A 14,248-nucleotide genomic window follows, 5' to 3' on the forward strand; every position below is an offset into this window, starting at 1 on the left:
GAAAAGGCGTTTGACACGGTTAACAGGCAAATGTTGTGGGCAAAATTGTGAACCGTTGGGGTATCCGCCAGAATGATAAGATCTCTCCAAGCTGCATATGAAAAAGTTAAGTTTTGCGTAAAGTGCGGGAATGAGGGCGTTACAGGTGCGAATGAATCAATACTGGGGGTGAAGCAGGGGTGCGTTCTTTCCCCTCTGCTGTCTATCCTCTTCATCAACGATATCGTGGAGGAAATAGCACAGAGGGACACGGATCCACCAACGATGTCCGACATAAAGGTACCGCTTCCGTTGTACGCAAACGACCTAGTACTGATTTCGAACACAACAGCAGGTCTACAGAACGGTATAGACACATTGCATGGGTATTGCGGGAAGTGGGCCATGCGAGTAAATATCAAGAAGACCAAAATAATGGTATTTAAGAATGGGTATGTATTTGGTAAGGATGAACAATGGAAATACGGAGGGACAGGTGTCGATAGGGTGAAACAATACGATTATTTAGGCATGGTGACGACAATGACGGGCAGGTGGGCAAGGCACGTACGAAGGAATAAATGTAAGGCAATGTTTGCGTTGGAAAAAACAAGAAAAATAAAATACAAAGTACCAAATATATAAATCACATTTCTGGAGGGGGTCTACGAGGCCACAGTTAAGGCAACACTGTTCTATGGCATCGAACTATGGGTCTGTGAGGGAGGAGAAGCCGTAAACGTTGTACAGTCTAGATTCCTAAAATAAGGGCTAAGAGTAGGGAGGGGGACGGCAACATGTGGGGCACTTAGGGAAATGGGAAAATTAAGAGAGGAAGTGGATGCCAAAATGAGGAGCATTAAATACTGGGTGAAACTGATCACCATTGAGGGGGGAAATTTGAAGAAACTCTGTGTATAATCACAGATAAAGGGGGGTAAGGGGAGGCAATGGGTAACAAAAATATAGACGGAATTATACAGTATAGGGCTGGGATGGGTGTGGGAAGAGGGAATAGAGGGGAGAATTGATATTCAGAGGCTAGGGGCCATACGTGCCAGACTGGAAGACATTAACAAACAGAAACTTTTGGCAGAATGCGACGCAAAAATATCGTTAACATCAGCGAAAATAGTGGATTCGGATCGAGAATGGGGAAGGAGGAACTACGTGGATTTGTGTGGGGCAAAAGAAAGGTCAGGATTGGCCTGGATCAGACTGGGGGGATGGGCACAAGTTAAACTAAAACTGGAGGACGGGAGCGTAGAATGTCCGGTATGCGGCGAAGACGAGACGAAATTTCACATTCTCCTCCAGTGCAAAGAAACAGGGGAGGCAAGACAAAAATATATCAGGGAAATAAATGAAGATAACATTGAGAATATAATGACAAGCGTTATTAGGAGAGAGAGACCGAGAGGGGGGAGGCGCAAATAAGCAATCTGGGAACTGTCCTACACTACGCCTGGGTAAAGAGAGCAAAGAAGCTCAGTGGGGATAGCGAACATGTGTGAAACGGGATGGGGGGCGCTACTAAATAAATAAATATATGTGAAAAACTTTCGGAATCACTCAGGTAACAGTGCAAGTGAAGTGAAAGAGTTGAAATGAAATAGTGTTTGTGAACTCCCAAGCAGTGTGAATGTGGAAGTAGACTGAGAGGAGGAAGGGTTAGGAAAATTGTACAAAACATTTTCGTCCTTGTATGGTATGTCCAGCTGTAAAGGCTCATACTTGAAATAAATTTTATTCTATTCTATTCCATATTGCACGCTATAGAGCAACCTTCCGATTTCGAGTAACGCGCAAGCGGCAACGGCAAGCGACATGTGCAGTTCATTGTGTCGCTCCGGTGAGAAAGGTTGCACTTATTTCTGAAGGTTCGTTTCAGAAGTAAAAGGCCTCACGATCATTATAGAACCTTGTTTTTAATCACATGACAAATTTGAGTTATTAACACTATTAATTAATTTGAAAAATGTAACGGAAGTTAACACAATGTAAAAAACAACGTTTTCATATTCAGAACACAAAATTCACTGTATGAAACTTAATATGAAAATTGAAAATGGAACATCATCGTTCATTAATCAATGCCTGTCTGTCGAGGGACATTTTTTTCTTGATAAAATTAACTCGATTCTAAAAATGCATACTTTCTTTAAAATGATCTAAGTCAGTGTTTTTCAATCGTCGCACGCGGCCCGTTACCGGGAGCTGGCATCACTTACGCCGGGATGCGAGAGCTTCTGAAATTTGTCATTTTAGTTCGTGCAGCAATTTTCATTAACAAATACAAAAATACATACTTTGCATTTACAAATATTTGCCGTGTGAATGTGATAATTAGGGCTAGTATATTCATGACCTAGCATATTTCTTTTGGTAGAAGTACACACAGCAGAAACTTTAGTTCCAGAACCCAACTTGACTGAAGTTAAAGATGCTATTAAAAGGCTAAAGAATAACAAAGCACCTGGCATTGATTTAATACCAGCTGAGTTAATTAAATATGGTGGAAATTCATTAATGTATCAAATTCATAAATTAATCTGTTTAATATGGAATAAAGAAGAAATCCCTCAACAGTGGAAAGAATCCATAATTGTTCCTGTGTTTAAAAAAGGTGATAAAATGAACTGCAATAATTACCGTGGAATTTCTCTACTCTCAACAACATATAAAATATTATCTAACATTCTTTTAACAAGACTAACCCCATATGCTAATGAAATTATAGGTGATTATCAATGTGGATTTAAACGTAACAGATCAACTACAGATCAAATTTTTCACATCAGACAGACACTTGAAAAAAAGTGGGAATATAATCAAAATGTCCATCAGCTATTCATTGATTTCAAAAAAGCATATGATTCAGTCAAAAGAGATAAACTATATAATATATTAGTTGAGTTTGGAATACCTAAGAAGCTTGTTAGTATGATAAAAGTATGCACCAGTGAAACAGAAAGTAAAATTCGTGTGGGTATTAATATGTCTGACAAATTTACAATTCATGATGGGTTAAAACAAGGAGATGCATTATCTCCATTGCTCTTTAATTTTGCCTTAGAATATGCTGTTAGGAAGGTAAAAGAAACTAAAGAAGGACTAAAATTAAATGGTGTGACTCAGTTGTTAGCATATGCAGATGATGTAGACTTACTGGGGGATGATGTGAATACAATTAAGAATAATGCTAAAATATTTTTCAAAACTGCTAAAGAGATAGGTTTGGAAGTTAACAAAGAGAAAACTAAATATATGCTTACAGGCCGAAACCAAGTGTTAGGTAATAATCAAAATCTAATTATCGATAACAACTCGTTTGAACCAGTTTCCAAATTCAAATACTTAGGAGTAATATTAACAAATGAAAATTATATTAAAGAGGAAATAAAAAGTAGGCTTAATTCAGGAAATGCATGTTACTTCTCTCTTCATAAACTTTTGTCTTCTCGTTTAATATCTAAGAAACTGAAAGTTAAAATATACAAAACAGTAATTTTGCCTGTAGTATTATATGCATGTGAAACTTGGTCCCTTACATTGAAAGAGGAACATAAATTGAGAGTATTTGAAAATAAGATCCTTAGGAAAATATTTGGACCTAAAAGGGATGAGGAGACAGGTGAGTGGAGAAGGTTACATAATTTAGAACTACATAATTTGTATTCATGTCCAGATATTATTAGAATAATTAAATCAAGAAGACTTAGGTGGGCAGGCCATGTGGCACGAATGGGAGAGGAACGAGGAGTTTACAGGATTCTTGTTGGGAAACCTGATGGTAAGAGACCTGTAGGAAGGCCAAGACGAAGATGGAGGGACAACGTTGAGATGGACCTAAGGGAAATCGGTAGGGATGGAAAAGAGTACATAGAACTTGCTCAAGATAGGGAAAGATGGAAGGCCTGTGTTGCTGCAGCCATGAACCTTCGGGTTTAAGAAGGCTAGAGAGTTAGTTAGTTAGTTAGTTAGTTAGTTAGAAGGATGATGTGTTTCGTAAACATATAGAAATTCATATTATGAAGAAACTAATTAAATTAAGGTGCTTTTTAAGGGCATATTTGGCCTTTTCTGCATGATAGAGCATATTTTGATGGATTTTCAGTCATATTTTCAGTTGCATTGTAACTCAGGACCCACAAAGTGAACTAAAAATTAGTGCGTATGTGAAAATATCTCAGCATTTAGATATTGATGTTTGAAACAGTCCAGTTATGAGGGCATATTTATCAAATTATAGTGCTTATTTTGTACAATTTTAGGTCATAAGAGCATATTTTATTTTGAATAATTTGTGTGACTTTTAGGCCGCTTCCCCTGACAAAACTATTGAATTATAATACATAAATATTTTCTCACTACAGTTGTTCTCCAATAAACATTATTAAAATAAAATCAATAATATTGTTCAGATTTCACAGTATGATAATACACTCATGGATTTCACAATTAGTAAATTAGAATTTTCGGTGTTCATTGCAACATAGTAATGAAAATGACACTGTGGTTGTCAGCTTTTTAAACCTAATTTTAAATTTTCCAACAAGCCTACATGTAATTACTCTCTAAATTTTATTTGTTAATATTTTAATTCAAGGTGATATGTTAATTAAAGTATTTACGACTAAAATTCTTGGGTACGTATTAACAGCATTATTATGACTATTTATAAACAATTTATTCGATATTTCTTGCACATTAATGAATGCTGAATTATCGTTAAATTTTTGAACAGCCAATAGAAAAGATAATAGTAGGCAAATTTTCTTTAGCTATTTTCTTCTTTATTCTACATCCTTTGCTTTAAGCAATGGAATTGTGTTGATCTCAGCTTTATTGACGTTTTTATTATTTCAATTCATGATTATCACAATTCGCCACTATTCATTTTTGCCGTTGAGTGTACATGTAAAATCCTTATGCATTGTAAACTACAGAAAAAATTATAAAAATCAATTTATTGTTCCGTTCTGCATAAGAGTTCCAAAGCCATTATCGCTGCTATGGAGAACCAGGTAGGTAATCAACTTCGTCTAATTCTATTTCATCGTTGTGATTGCGCAGAAAAGCAGATGCGACCACATCGCCATCAATTACAATATTATCACGTCCTGAAACCTGCTGAAATCTTTGCGCCTGGCTTTCGCGTTGCTGAACGTAATGCAAGGACCAGATCGGGAAGAAACGAGGTTCATTGATGCCGAAAATGAGCCGACAAAGGCAAGCAGATGGAGTAAGTTGAGCGTTGAGTGATCTCTGTGTTTGGGCGGCCCGCCGGAGCACTCCTGAATGAAGCCTCCTTGTTCCGGGATCTGAAAAGGGTCTGTGTTGACTTCCCCGGACCCAAAACAACTTATCACCTCTGTGCGAGATACAAACCGACCTCTTCATTACGTCACAGAGCTACGCAAGCACATGATACATGCAGTTTTATACTTCCGACGCCTGGAAAACAGCTGCACATAGCGTGAAGGAAAAAAGGCATTGGTTTGCCTTCTCCCAAAACGGAGTGTGTGGTCTACTGGCGAGGAGGGAAGAAACAAACAGCTGATTCATGTCAGCAGTAGGTCATCTGACTCCCGTGCCATCTAGAATCAAGACGTCGAAGCATATCTCTTTTCGTCTGATGCGGTGCCTGTGATATCTCGAGAATGAATGGGCTGATTTATATTTATATTTGCATAGGATAACATTCGTACAATAATAATAGATGTACAGTGAGTGTAAAAAGTGTTTGGACACTGCAGTAGTTACGTTAATAATGGATTCTCTTGGCGTTCTGGATAATGGTAGGTGAGCGGGATGAAAGTGTAATGATTCTACCTCAAATTCTTTCTTTCTTGGCACAAGAACGTAATAAAAACATCAAAACATAAACAATCCATGAACAATTATAACAAAAATGCCACAAATTATGGGCACAGAAAGTCTTTGGACACTTAGTAAATAACATTAAAAAGGACCTCTGTGAAACACGATCAATAAATCTGGACTGCCATACACGTACCACTGACCCTTTCAACCTCTGGGCTCTCAGCTGTCAGTTCGCAAGTCTCAGTACCAACAGAGCTCTGCCTCATTGAACACGATAGTGCAACATGGGTCCCGGAAGGAGAGAGTTCACCGTTTCTGAACGTCGGCAAGTCATCCGGCTTCACAATTAGTGCAAATCATTAAGGGAAATATCTCTTTTGTCCGGAATTCCTAAATCAACAGTTCACGTGATCATAAATCGCTTTGGCGAAAGAAAAACAGTAGAAAATAAGCCGAGGAGTGGACGACCAAGAGAGCTTGCTGTGCAAGACGAACGGTTTATTTTGTGAACTATCAAAGAGACCCCAAAACTAGTGCTCCGACGTTGGCTGCAAGCCTTCAAGACCGAGGTAAGCAAGTTTCCTCCAGTACAGTTCGTAATGTATGCCGACGAAATCGCTGCCATGGACGCGTGGCAAGGAAGAAATTTTGGGTTAGTGCAATAAACAGAAAGAAGCGCCTCGAATTTGCCCTATATCACCGCAATTACGATGCAGATTTCTGGAACAAGGTCATTTTTTTCGATGAAAGCAAATTCAACTTATTTGGGTCGGATGGTAGGCATATGGTATGGCGGCAAAGAAATACAGAGTTGGAGCCGCGAAACTTAGTCCCAACTGTCTAACACGATAGCGGTTCACTCTTAATATGGGGTTGTTGCTGCTGGGGTCGGCGAGTTGCACTTCATAGAGGGAACGATGTATCAGTACATGTACATTGATATATTGAAGAATAATTTGAGCGCTAGTGCGGCTCAAATGAACTTTGATAATGATTACTTGTTTCAACAGGACACCGATCCTAAGCATACCGCCCTTAATACAAAATTGTGGCTGTTATATAACACCCCAAAACAACTTCACCCCCACCTTCAATCCGCAGATCTGAACCCCATAGAAAATTTATGGAGTGTATTAGAGGAACAGATAAGAAAAAGAAACATATCCAGCAAATACCACCTAAAATTAGTAGTGCAGGAAGAACGGAACGCCATTTCATCTCAGATTACTGCAGATCTGGTTCAATTTGTACCAGACAGGCTTTGGGCAGTGATTCTTGCCAAAGAAAATCCAACAAAATAATAAATGCTTTTGTTTTTGCAGAAAATATGTACAAGAATGGCAAGTGTCCAAAGACTTTTCGTGTTCAAAATATGTGATATTTTCGTTATTATTGTTTATAGATGGTTTATTTTTTATATTTTGTATTTTCCTGTTCTATCAGATAAACAAGTAAATGAGGTAGAATAATGTGGTTTTCATTCCACTCGTCTACCTGCACCTTCAACACTGAGCGGATCCTTTGTTTACGTACCATCAATGGTGTTCCAACACTTTTTACACTCACTGTACGTATTTTGTGCGCATATTTTTGTTTTTCCATTGCTCGTTTCTTTCTCTGTCGTTGTCAATGCAGTGTAAACATGACATTTTAAAAAAATAAGTATGTAATAAATAATAAGGTGAAATTGATGAAGGGGGACAAATAACACCCATGCCAAAGCCGAGATTCGAACCAGGGACCCCTAACGTCGTAGCGCGCTGTGGTATCCACTATCCACTATCCACTATGCTGTAGCCCATAAACGACCACTGCAGTATTTACGTTTAGATGCAATCATAAATTTAAGCGTTTCATATTTTTTTAATGTCGAAAAATGCATTCTCTATTGTAATATGCCTCTTTTATGTCAAAACGTCAAGAGTCTACCACCAATGAAGTTAACCCTTTGAAAATTAACCATCGGGGAGGATCACGGTATTCTTGATGCAAGTTATGGCTAGGGATGGACGATATCGGAAATTTAGTATCGCGATGTATCGTCAAGAAAATATCGTCACAGATGATACGATATTTTTTCCTTATCGTCATATCGGCGATATATCGCCGACACGATATATATCGCAAAATATCGTGACGATATATACCCGACACGATATATATCGCCAAATATCGTGACGATATATCGCCAAATATCGTGACGATATATCGCCAAATATCGTGACGATGTATCGCCGACACGATATACATCGCCAAATATCGTGACGATATATACCCGACACGATATATATCGCCAAATATAGTGATGATATATCGCTGACACGATATATAGACCTATAGCCGAATATCGTGACGATGTATCGCCGACACGATATATATCGCCAAATATCGTGACAATATATCGCCTACACGATATATATCGCCAAAAATCGTGACGATATATCGCCAGATATCGTGATGATGTATCGCCGGCACGATATATATCGCCAAATATCGTGACGATATATCGCCAAATATCGTGACGATATATCGCCAGATATCGTGATGATGTATCGCCGGCACGATATATATCGCCAAATATCGTGACGATATATATCGCCAAATATCACGACGATATATCGTCTAGCTGATATCGCCTGGACGATATTCTCTCAATATCGTGATATATCGTCTGGACGATATATCGCCCAACACTAGTTATTAGTCGTGCGTTCGAATCGTAGGCAAGGTAAGCCTGTTTTTTCGTCAGTATCAGGACCTACAATAAACTGACTAAGTAAGAAAACAAAACAAAATGCCAGGGAAATTGGGGTATACCGGTACTCACGTATGCAGCAGCACGGCTCGTTAAGGGATGATGATTTCTTGCGTTTATCCTTCCACACCTAATCACTTCGCATAAAAAAACAAAAAAACATGCAATGTCAAGACAAGATATTCCAGACCACATAACCAAATAATTTGCACTTCTAATAGAACACGCAAAACACTGTCCACGCCCCCAATTCAACACCAACGGACGCTCCACCTACCGGGTGAAGGACGAGCACAACGCGTTATCAGCTCGTCCTGCAGCTGAGCACAACGCGTTATCAGCTCGTCCTGCAGCTGAACACAGACCAAGGTGAGATGACGTAGCCCTACTCGATGCACAGGTGAGCTTCTTTATCGGGAATGACCTACCACAAGGCTATGTTCAACGCTTGCTTAGGATCTTCGTGAAGGATCCTTTGCGTAAAACAATGTGGAAAGCTTACTTTGTAACTATTCCGGATATTCTACGTCCACTTGACGTCACTTGATTTTCCCTGGAAAAAAAGAAAGAATGCCTTGTTCGGAAGTAGTTCCAATGCTTAATCATGTCTTTTTCTGTGTTTTCGCTCATGTTTTGTCTCATTTTCTTATTCTCTCCTTCTCTCTCTGTCGATAGTTTATTTCTCTTCCTTCCCTGCCTATTTTCCTATCTCCCTCCCATATTTCATTCTCTCTCGCTTGCTTATGTCTTCTCTTTCTGAGTCTATGGATTTCTTGAACTCTATTCCTTCCTTCCTCGTAGCCTTGGGCCTTGAAGGGAGAGTATTCGACCTCCGTGTCGGAGTGGTTAGCACAGCGCGCTACGACTCCAGGGGTCCCGGGTTCGAATAGATGTTTGCGTTTATCCTGATTGAAAGAGTTAAGAATTTAGTTAAATTAATATGATGTTGAAGTGGGGAAAAATGCCGCTTAGAAGTTTTCCTAAAAAAAAAAAAGTACTTGAGTTCTGTACTCATGATCTCGGTCCCATAGACCTCCCCGCACCACTGACCTCTAGTGTTGTCCACGGGACGAGACGGGACAGGCTTTTAAAAATTCGAGACGAGACAAGATTGTCCATGTGTCATAAGACAAACGAATATTTTCGAGACGAGACAGCATTTGCACGATACTCCACGAGACGAGACAGGCCAAAGTCTCGTCTCGTGGGCAACACTACTGACCTCGTGGGAGCTCCACCCTGCAACACACAAAATAAACCTAAAGAAACATCTACTGTCCAAACAATAGTGTCTGGATTTGTCTTTTCTGTAATGAATGGGAATGAGGTATTCGTTTTAGTTTTTGCTGTAATAATTGTATTCTAATTGTGGTTTTACATTTAACTCTGTACCTTCAGTACATTAATTGTTTACATTATAAGTATGAATGTTTTATTTTTATTTTTTTGCTTTTATTCTTTCTACTGCAACAATGATTTTCAAAAAGTGTAAAGTGTCAATTGCAATATGTTTTTTTTAAGGGTTTGTTGTAAGAACGGCCCGCGAGGCCGAAACACGCCCTCTCAATAAAGACGATATTATTATTATTATTATTATTATTATTATTATTATTATTATTATCATAGATTCGGGTCCTGACGTGGGTTAGGGTGTTTGTAAGTGGATCATCATCAATTCCCTCTAATCAATACCCATCCTCATGGTCGCGATTAGCCAAAAGTAGCAGGGAACTAAATTTAAAAAGTACAAGAAAATTGCAAATCTTCCTCTCCCTCAATCTCTGCCGTTTCATATTTCTTCTCTAAAACGTTTCTTTGTTCTTATGACGTAAACATGACGTCATTACATCACGTTCAAGGACACAACGTTTCGATTTTGAACCATTTTTTTTCTGCGAACCCCTTTCCCACTCCCCATGGACACAACAAATATGAATTCGGACTTTGGACTCCTGGTTAGGAGCAATTCCTTCGGTATGAGGAAAATACTGTTTCAAATGTTCAATTTTGCACTTACTTGTAGTATTCGAAAGAACGATAATAAACATGTATTATAATTTGATACACGGAACTGTGTAACATTATTATCATTATTGATTGTTTTGTAACAGATATGAATGAAGATGCAAACGAGACGTTTGCAGTGTTTATGCAAATATACAGTGAACATGAATGTTCCGTTGCAGGTGTTCGGAATTTACATACAATATTTCTTTATGTTCACAAATAAAATTCATCCATAATCTCGCCCCAACGTATTAATTCTGGAGAATCGAGGAATTTTAGGTCTGGTTTCCACTATCACACATTCAAAATAATTCTTGTGTACCTGAAATCTCTTTGTCTGCTTTATCAACATGAAAATTGCATTACAATACAACTACATGCTTTTTTATGTGTTTTTATTTAATTTAACTCCAGAGAATTTATTTTCATTACAAACTATCCTGGTGTGTACCCATTCTAACGTTTTCTCTGATAATGATTATGTGCATAATGTGGAATTAGCCTTACATTTTTTCACGGCCACAATTACATTTATGAGTCATTTATTCACGCAACTTGATTTTGTAATATTGTCGCTCCACAAAAGTCAAGGAATAAAGGAAACAAAACACAATCGTAAATGTGCACATTGATTTATTACTATCGTAAATATATTTTTAAAGATCTTTCATTAATTTTTCGGATGTACATTATACGAATAATTTACTCATTCACACGACTTTATGTACAAACTGTACAATAACTCTACTTAAAAAGTCTCCGAAGAGAAATAAAAATCATGTGTGATGCAACTACACAACTTTCTTTCTCCTTATCATGCACGTTATATTCCATTTTCCACGCAGTCGACGATAGTCGAGTCCTCTGGTGCCTTAAACTTGAAACATTAAGTGATACTGACGAGCAACATTTAAAAAATGGATACGCTGGCAAGTGAAAAGGAGATAATTGATATTCTTCTGGTTTTTCAACAAGACAAATCTTGTTCTTTTCCACTTATCGTGTCATGCAGTGCGAACTTTTGTTTTTCCAAACGCAGGAAAACAAACTCATTCAGATCTGCAATTATGGCGGCGCCTACTTGAAAGTCCAGGAACAATGAAGATCTATGACGTAACACACTGAACTTCTCTCCACTTTGCGAGCCTTGATCGTCTTCATGCTAATCTGGCAGTAAGCTCGTCCATGCCTGATGCACTTTCAGTTCCCTGTAACGAAAGGCGAGAAATAAATTAGACCAACTACATAAATTCGAAGGAGAATATTTGAGATACAGGAATTAACTTTGTACACTCTTCTGAAAATGCATTTTGCCGCTTATAAAAGTGTTGAAGTCCAATTCTGACGACTGACTTTGTTGACACATCATGTTAGGATTACAGGTGGACGGACGCATGTTAGCATGTATTTTGGCTGCAGAAACGCTTTAAATCATGACCAAAAGAGAACTTTAACTATTTCGAATGTGGCACTCTGTCTGAACGGGAGTGTCCTTACCAACACAAATTAAGTTCTTCAAATAACCCAAGTAATAATAATAATAATAATATTTTATTTCTGGTTTAAAAAATCTGTAAATATACCAACATGTACTTCATTATACTAGGTTGACTGTAAAATTTGAAATAGTATCTAAGTAGGCCTACATTTATGATCTAAAATGGATTAAATATGGGCTGAAAATGTAAAGATATGCTCATTAAAAATAAATAATTTACATCACTATTATTTTATAAAATAAAAAAAAACAAACTTTCCCGAAAAGATTTGCGATAAAACTTGTTTCATTTAACACTTATTTCTCACCCTCCCAAATGAAACCAAATATAATTTTCGCTTGCTCTCTTTGAAGTTCTGTTTTTTAATTGGCTATAACGTACAAAGCTACATAAAAATAATACACAATATTTCAAAATTGTAAATATCCAAAATATATGCAGTACAATATAGTCCTGTACAATATAATATCTCCAATGCAGTGACAGTTTTACTTTTTATATTCTTCTGTTTCAAGTATTATTGTAATATCTTTAATTCCTGGATAGTTTAACTTTAACGTGTGCTATTCACAATCCAGTATATTGTATAGTGGAAGCAAAATTAGATAGAATTTAATAACCTCAATTGCAGTATGTTTTCACATCTCACGGATAAGACAGTTTAATTTAGTCGATATGATTCCGTTCTCATAACATGCACATTGTAATTTTATGAATATGTCAATAAAAGTATTCTGTGGACTTCCAATTGTAACTAAATAGTCCCTTAATCCTTGATTCGAACATGTTTTGCATATCCGCTTTAGTGATTAAAATTAGTTACAAAATAGTCTTGATAGTGAAGGCTGTCAATAGCTGAAATAGTGATCAATAACAGTTTGTGTCGATGGCAAATATACCCTTGCTACTTGCTCGTTGACGCGTCATAGAATAAAAATTTAACAGAAACGCAGGAGTTGAGAAATGATAGATTCAAGCACAAACTATGCTTCAATGATGACATCCCCTTTTCTTCGCATCTTAAAATTGATCAGGGTCCTGTTACGAGCCAACGTTACGTATGCAGACAGGCAAACACTTGAAAAATTCAATACGCGTCACGTTTTCTCGAGAGAAAACTCTGGAATTCCAGACGCATACAATGGGCTGCTGGAGTTATGTTCGATTCGGTACGAAGAACAGCTAACATCGTTTTGACGGAACTAGTTCCACAACACGCACCGCTCCTTGTTGCATTTCAAGGCGATTAATTGACGTCGTTCGTTTATCTCCTTTCCTCCAGACATATGACGACAGCGATGAGCAATCACACATCAACATGGCAATAATATTACAGTAATGCATATTACTACGTTGATCTAAAATGGGCCTGTAATTCGTCAATATCTGCAATTTCTAGGAGGAGATGGCAGACTATACTCAAATAAGCAATCTGGGTATTTTCTTGCGCTGCGTCTGGGTGGGAAAGAGACGATGCATGGGGAGGGGTGAAGATGGGCACTGTCCAGTAGCGTACGCAGGATTTCATCAAGGGGGGTGTTATTTCGAAAACTTTCTACAAATTCACATTTCCATTGTTTTATTATACTTTAATTATTATTAATAATAATTAATTAATTAGTTTAATTACTACTAATAATTACTACTAATGCAGCTGCTATTTATGGAAGAAATAGAAGAAAATTACATTTCTTTTGTTTCTTTGTTACGAAATAATTGTCTAGTCAACGGTTATTTGTATATGATAAGTGAGACATTTTAAGTGTGAAGAAAATCCATAAAAACAAGCAAATATATTAAATTTATTGAAATAATCGAAATATGAAACTTATTCAAGGAGCCGCGCTGGTCTAGTCTGACAACTTCGTGGGATATCCGGGTTCGATTCCCGGAATTGGTTGGAATTTATCCAGCCTTGTCTCCGCACCCAGCCTCATAGCAATGGGTACCTGAGAGCAACCCTGGGGGATGAAGGCTGCAGGAGCATGGTGCTGATCACATCACCTGCAAAATAGTTCGAGATCCTTTGGGGCCCACCACACCACTACGTGTGCCTTCATGGCACGGTGCTATATGCACGGGGGAATTTACATTACCTTTACCTATGGAACTCGCCCAGGATAATGATGAAGCGCGAGAATACATGTTGCTAAATTCCACTGAGTCTATGTTTTCGTTGAAA

The 14,248-nt window shown here is 37.8% G+C and overlaps 1 protein-coding gene across 1 annotated transcript in view; it reads right to left on the bottom strand.

Annotated features, from left to right (window-relative positions):
• Positions 1-11,183: 11,183 nt before the first annotated feature.
• Positions 11,184-14,248, bottom strand: part of LOC146003881 (homeobox protein engrailed-2a-like) — a 63,759-nt gene continuing 60,694 nt past the window's right edge. The window contains exon 4 of the mRNA XM_083142343.1: positions 11,184-11,775. The gene's annotated coding sequence lies outside the window, so the exon portion shown is untranslated. The remainder of the gene's footprint in view (positions 11,776-14,248) is intronic.

Source organism: Lepisma saccharinum, chromosome 1 (assembly GCF_977018435.1).
Source record: "Lepisma saccharinum chromosome 1, izLepSacc3.1, whole genome shotgun sequence".
NCBI lineage: Eukaryota > Metazoa > Arthropoda > Insecta > Zygentoma > Lepismatidae > Lepisma > Lepisma saccharinum.